The following is a 7,500-nucleotide window of genomic DNA, read 5'->3' as shown; positions in this document are numbered from 1 at the left end:
GAGATCACCACAACCAAATAGACTACATCATGGTAAAGAAGCGTTTCCAGTCTAGCGTGAACATTGCCAAGACAAGAAGTTTCCCAGGAGCTGACATTGCAAGTGACCACGACTTGGTAATGATGACCTTCAAACTCCAACTGAAGAAAACAAGGAAACAAAGCTTCTCAAGACTGAAGTTCGACCTGGAAAAATTGAAAGATCCTGAAGTACAAGAGGCATTCCAAGCCATGATTGGTGGGAAATTCGCGCCACTCATCACTCTCGATGCAGATGACGCCGACCTGGATACACTCGTAAGCGACTTCAACGCAGCTGTAACTGAAACAGCCCAAACAACTCTTGGAAAACAACGCATCAAAAAGAAGCCCTGGGTCACGGACGACATCCTACAGCTGTGTGACAAACGTAGAGACCTGAAAAAGAAAAAGAATGAAGAAGAAGGGGCAAAACAGTACAAAGCAGTTAACACCGAAATCAAGAGAAGCATGAAGAAGGCAAGGGAGAATTGGATTGAAGGAAAATGCCAGGACATAGAGGAAAACCTGACAAGAAACAACAGCAAGAAAGCCTACCAAGTTGTGAAAGAACTTACCAACACAAGGCAAGGTAGAACTATGTCCAACATCCAGACCAAGGATGGAAAATGTCTAACAGAAGAACAAGACATCCTAAAGCGATGGACAGAATACTGCTCAGAGCTATACAACATACAGACCACAGGTGATCCAGCAATACTGAATGTTCCACCAGCCACTGATAACAGTAATCACCCCATACTCCGTGAAGAAATAGAGGCAGCTATAGCATCGCTGAAAAAAGGGAAATCGGCAGGAGTGGACAACATCCCATCAGAACTGGTCCAAGCAGGGGGTGAAGTTATGATAGATGTGCTACTGAAAATCTGCAACAAGATCTGGCAAACAGGGGAATGGCCCACACCGTGGACACAATCACTGATCATCACCCTCCCCAAAAAGGGCAATCTCCAGCAGTGTCAAAACTACCGCACCATCAGCCTGATTAGTCATCCCAGCAAAGTCATGTTGAAGATCCTGCTTAACAGACTGAAACCACAAGCAGAAAACATCATTGCTGAAGAACAGGCAGGTTTCAGACCAGGAAGGAGCACAACTGAACAAATCTTCAACTTGAGGTTGCTATGTGAGAGGTACCATCAACACCAACAAGACCTCTACCACGTCTTCATTGATTTCAAGAAGGCATTTGACAGGGTCTGGCATGCAGCTTTGTGGGCTACCATGAATCTGTACAACATCAACGCCAACCTGATCAGACTGATACAGCACCTCTATGACAAAGCCACCAGCGCCGTCTACCTCAACAATAGCATCGGGGACTGGTTCAGAACCACAGTCGGAGTGAGACAAGGCTGTCTACTCTCCCCAACACTCTTCAACATCTTCTTAGAAAGAATAATGACTGACGCACTGGAAGAGCATGTAGGAACAGTCAGCATAGGCGGCAGAACAATCACAAACCTACGTTTTGCCGACGACATTGATGGACTGGCTGGAAAAGAAGAAGAACTGGCAAGCCTGGTCAAACATCTAGACAAAGCCTCCACATCGTATGGAATGCAAATCAGTGCGGAGAAAACCAAACTGATGACTAACAACACCAACGGCATCAGCATTGACATCAAAGTCAACGACGAAAAGCTTAAAACAGTCCACAGCTTCAAATATCTGGGAGCAATCGTGTCAGATGAAGGATCTAAACCAGAAGTACTCTCGAGAATTGCCCAAACAACAATGGCACTCAACAAGCTGAACACCATCTGGAACAACAAAAACATCGCTCTCAGCTCAAAAATCAGACTGATGCGTTCCCTGGTTATATCAATATTGCTCTACGCCTGCGAGACTTGGACCCTGACTGCAGACATCGAGAGAAGAATCCAAGCTGTCGAGATGAGATGCTTTCGTAGACTACTTGGCATCTCCTACAGAGACCACATCACTAACACGGAAGTGAAGAACAGAATCAAGCAAAGTATTGGACCCTACGAAGACCTTCTGTCCATAGTGAAAAAGCGCAAACTTAGGTGGTATGGACACATCTCCCGATCATCTGGTCTTGCCAAAACGTTCCTACAAGGCACCGTACAAGGAGGCAGAAGAAGAGGACGGCAGAAGAAGAGATGGGAAGACAACATCCGGGGGTGGACAGGCTTGACGCTCGGTGACGCCCTGAGGAAATCAGAAAACCGTGAAGAGTGGAGAGGGGTGGTGGCCAGGTCAGCAGCGGTGCCCCAACGGTCTGAACCCAGACTACGGGAGAGGTGAAGGTGAAGGTGAAGCTAGTCAGGATCGTCCCTATAGGGTATAGTAGCTAGTCAGGATCGTCCCTATAGGGTACAGTAGCTAGTCAGGATCGTCCCTATAGGGTATAGAAGCTAGTCAGGATCGTCCCTATAGGGTATAGAAGCTAGTCAGGATAGTCCCTATAGGGTATAGTAGCTAGTCAGTAGCTAGTCAGGATCGTCCCTATAGGGTATAGTAGCTAGTCAGGATCGTCCCTATAGGGTACAGTAGCTAGTCAGGATCGTCCCTATAGGGTACAGTAGTACTATAGTAGCTAGTCAGTAGCTAGTCAGGATCGTGCCTATGTGGGTATAGTAGCTAGTCAGGATCGTAACTGTGGAGTCTAAAGTCGTGTAGCTAATCAGGATTGTCCCTGTGGAGACTAGATTCGCGGTCATTTCGTTGACTGGAATAGCAGACTCCATTGTTAAGTTGCGATGCTTTACTGCTGTCCCTGTCCCTTCGGTAACGGAAAACCATTCGTGTTCTTGAATCAACTCGGGTTACAAAATCACTGACAGAAAGAAAACACTGTTCACACACACTCACAGACTCACACACACACACACACACACACACACACACACACACACACTCTAGTGGCGGGAGAGAGACCGCCGACAGAAGCCCAGGGTGAAAAAAAATTAAAAGGGGGAATTTTTTTTTTTTTTTTTTTTACATCATCACTTGCATGCATCACAAAACACTACTCGTCGTTTTATAGTTGTTGTTGTTGTTGTTTAATGTAATAATGATGATGATAATAATAATAATAATCTTAATTATAATGGAGTGGTGGCCTAGAGGTAACGCGTCCGCCTAGGAAGCGAGATAATCTGAGGGCGCTGGTTCGAATCACGGTTCAGCCGCCTCCATTAGACCTTCAGTGGTGGTCTGGACGCTAGTCATTCGGATGAGACGATAAACCGAGGTCCCGTGTGCACCATGCACTTAGCGCACGTAAAAGAACCCACGGCAACAAAAGGGTTGTTCCTGGCAAAATTCTGTAGAAAAATCCACTTCGACAGGAAAAACAAATAAAACTGCACGCAGGAAAAAATACCAAAAAATGGGTGGCGCTGTAGTGTAGCGACGCGCTCTCCCAGGGGAGAGCAGCCCGAATTTCACGCAGAGAAATCTGTTGTGATAAAAAGGAATACAAATACAAATACAAATACAAAATAATAATGACACCACCACCACCACCACCCACCACCACCAACAACAACAACAATAATAATAATAATGCAAATGATGATGATGGTGGTGGTTTTGATGATGATGATGATGATGACGATGATGCTGATGGTAATGAAAAAGAAGAAGAAGAAGAAGAACAAGAACGAGGAGGAGGAGGAGGAGGAGGAGAACAACAACAACAACAAGAAACAACCCTTCACCTGAGGCACACGGTCCGACACTGACCACCGGGTTTGTTTGTTGTTTTTTTAATAAATAAATAAAACCACCAAAACTACGGGGGTACGAATACGATTCCTACACTGGCTGCAGATCAGTCTGGAGAAGTCTTTGTTATGGGCTAAAAAAAAAAAAATAATAATAAATAAATAAATAAATAAATAAATAAATAAATAAAAAAAGTGGGGCGGATTTACAGGACTATGGGTCTGTACTTGTACACGGAGCCGCGCGCGCGCGCAAACACCCGCGCACGCATGCACACATACAGGCAGGGAGGCAGGTACGCAAACATCCACGCATACACACAGTTACACGCAAGAGAGACAGACACAGACACACAGACAGACATACACAGAGACACAGACAGACATACACAGACACACACACAGACAGACAGACACACACACACACACACACACACACACACACACACACACACACACACACACACACACACACACACAGAAAGATTTCTTTCCTGCTTTTTTCCTGTCGTCCTTCCTTCCTTCATTCATTCTTTCCATCCTTCCTTCCTTGATTTATCCGTTTTTCCCTCTTTTGCCTTTCTCAGCTTCAAACCAAACATACGAGCAAACTACTTGCATTTATCAGTGCCAGAGTCTACCACGATTATGACCCGACAATGATCACAGGCAATTACTGACTAGCCAAGCGAGGGAGCCTAATCTAGAGAGCAGTTAATAGCCGCTTGACGAGCATTTACTGGTCCGTTTTAGCCGTAATGACAGTCATATTTCTGCATTGTTAACAGGGTGTGGCTGGGGTGGAGGTGCAGGGGTGTGTGGGGATGGATGGAGGTGTTTAGGAGTAGGGGTGGGGGGTGGATGGAGGTGTTTAGGAGTAGGGGTGGGGGATGGGGGTGGATGGAGGTGTTTAGGAGTAGGGGTGTGGAGTGTGGTGGATGGAGGTGTTTAGGAGTAGGGTTGGGTGGGGGTGTGGAGGTGGATGGGGGTGTTTAGGAGTAGGGGTGGGGTGGTGGTGTGGGGGTGGATGGAGGTGTTTAGGAGTAGGGGTTGGGGGTGGATGGGGGTGTTTAGGAGTAGGGGTGTGGGGGCGTGGGGGGTGGATGGAGGTGTTTAGGAGTAGGGGTGGGGGTGTGTGGGGGTGGATGGAGGTGTTTAGGAGTAGGGGTGGGGGGTGTGGTGTGGGGGTGGATGGAGGTGTTTAGTAGGGGAGGTGGGGGTGTGGGGGGTGGATGGAGGTGTTTAGGAGTAGGGGTGGGGTGGTGTGGGGGGCGGATGGAGGTGTTTAGGAGTAGGGGTGGGGGGTGTGGGGGTGGATGGAGGTGTTTAGGAGTGGGGGTGGAGGGGGTGGGGGTGGATGGAGGTATTTAGGAGTAGGGGTGGGGGTGGGGTGTGGGGGTGGATGGAGGTGTTTAGGAATAGCGGTGGGGGTGGGGTGTGGGGGTGGATGGAGGTGTTTAGGAGTAGGGGTGGGGGGGGTGGGGGTGGATGGAGGTGTTTAGGAGTAGGGGTGGGGGTGTGGAGGATGGATGGAGGTGTTTAGGAGTAGGGGTGGGGGGGGGTGGATGGAGGTGTTTAGGAGTAGGAGTGGGGGTGTGGGGGGTGGAGGTGGATGGATGTGTTTAGGAGTAGAGGTGGGGGGTGTGGGGGTGGATGCAGGTGTTTAGGAGTAGGGGGGTGGGGGGTGGATGGAGGTGTTTAGGAGTAGGGGTGGGGGGGTGTGGTGGTGGATGGAGGTGTTTAGGAGTAGGGGTGGGGGTGGTGGGGGGTTGGATGGAGGTGTTTAGGAGTAGGGGTGGGGGTGGTGGGGGGGGGTGGATGGAGGTGTTTAGGAGTAGGGGTGGGGGTTGTGGTGTGGGGGTGGATGGAGGTGTTTAGTAGGGGTGGGGTGGTGGGGGGGTGGATTGGAGGTGTTTAGGAGTAGGGGTGTGGTGTTGGGGTGGTTGGAGGTGTTTAGGAGTAGGGGTGGGGGGTGTGGGGGTGGATGGAGGTGTTTAGGAGTAGGGGTGGGGAGTGGGGGTGGATGGAGGTGTTTAGGAGTAGGGTGGGGGAGTGGGGTGGATGGAGGTGTTTAGAGTAGGGGTGGGGGGTGTGGGGGGGGGGGATGGGGGTTTTTAATGGGGTGGGGGGGGGGGTTTGGGTTTTTTGGTTGGGGGTGGGGGGGGTTTGGGGGGGGTTGGGGTGTTTGGGGTTAGGGGGGGGAGGGGTTTGGTGGGGGGTTTTTTTAGGGGGTGGGTGTGGGGGGTGGGGGAGGAGGGGGGGGGGTGGTGTTTTTTGGGGGGGGGTTTTGGGTGGGGGGGGTTGGTGGGGGGTTGGGGTTTTTTGGGGTGGGGGGGGGGGTTGGGGGTGGGGGGTGGTTGGGTGGGGGGGGTTGGGTGGGGGGGGATGGAGGTTTTTTAAGAGAAGGGGTGGGGGGGTGGGGGGGTGGAGGGGGGTTTTTGGGTTTTGGGGGGGGGGGTGGGGGGGGTGGGGTTTTTGGATTTGGGGGGGGGGGGGTTGGGGTGGGGGGGGGGGGTTTTAGGGGGTTTGGGTGGGGTGGGTGGGGGGGTTGGTGTTGGGGGGGGGGGAGGTTGGTTTGGTTGTTGTTTGGGTGGGGGTGGGGGGGTTTGGGGGGGGGTTTTTTGGGGGGGTGAGGAGTGGGGGTGGGGGGGGGGGTGGGGGTGGGGGGTTTTGTAGTTGGGGGGGGGGGGGGGGGGGTGGATTGGGGTTTTGGGGGGGTTTGGGTGGGGGGGGGGGGGGGGGTGGATAGGGGGTTTTAGGAGTAGGGGGGGGTGGGGGGGGGGGGGAGGGAGTGTTTTTAGTGGGGGTGGGGGGGGTTTGGGGGGGTGGATGGGGTTTTTTGGGGGTTGGGGGTGTGGTTGGGGGGGTGGAGGGGTGGTTTGGGGAAAGTAGGGGGGGGGGGGTGGGGGGGGGGATGGAGGTGTTTTAGGATAGGGGTGGGGGGGGGTGTGGGGGTGGGGGGAGGTGTTTTGGGGGGGGGGGGGGTTTTGGGGGGGGATGGAGGTGTTTGGGAAATGGGTTTGGGGGGGTTTGGTGTTTTTGTGGGGGTGGGGTTTTGGGGGGGGGTGGGGTTTTAGGAGTAGGGGGGGTTTTGGGGGGGGGAGGGAGGTTTTTGGGGTAGGGGGGGGGTGTGGGGGGGATGGAATTTTGGGAATAGGGGGGGGGGTGGGGTTTTTTGGGGTTTGGGGGGTTGGGGGGGTTTTAGGGTGGGGGTGGGGGTGGGGTTGGGAGGGGGTTTTGGATGGGGTTGGGGGGGAGGAGGTTTTAAAAGTTGGGGGGTTTGGGGGGAGGGAAGGGGGATGGGGTGGGGGGGGATGGAGGTTTTAATTTGGGTGGGGGGTTTGGGGGGATTTTTGGAGTAGGGGGGGGGGGTTTTTGGGGGGTGGATAGGTTTTAAGTGGGGTGGGGGGTTTTTTTTGGGTTTGGGGGGTTTGGGGGTGGGGGGTTTTGGGGGGGTTGGGGGGGGGTGGGGGTTTTGGGAGGGGGGTTGGGGGGTGGGGGGTGGGGGGTTTTAAAATTGGGGGGGGGGTGGAGGGGGGTTTTTTGGAGTGGGGGGGGGTTTGGGGGGATGGGGGTTTTTGAGAAAGGGGTGGGGGGGAGGGGGGGGATGGAGGTTTTGGGAGTGGGGGTGGGGGGGGGGGGTATCAAAAGAAGGAGCAAAAAAAGGTTTAAATTGTGTTTTTTTGTTTTGTTCACATTTTGTCACAGCTGGTGAGGGGCGCAATAGCCGAGGGGTTTTAAAACGTTTGGACTGTCAATGTGAGGGT

The sequence above is a fragment of the Babylonia areolata genome, chromosome 27 (assembly GCF_041734735.1).
Source record: "Babylonia areolata isolate BAREFJ2019XMU chromosome 27, ASM4173473v1, whole genome shotgun sequence".
In the NCBI taxonomy this organism is placed as follows: Eukaryota; Metazoa; Mollusca; class Gastropoda; order Neogastropoda; family Buccinidae; genus Babylonia; species Babylonia areolata.
The sequence above is the reverse complement of the archived record's forward strand: the minus strand, read 5'-3'. Positions refer to the sequence as shown.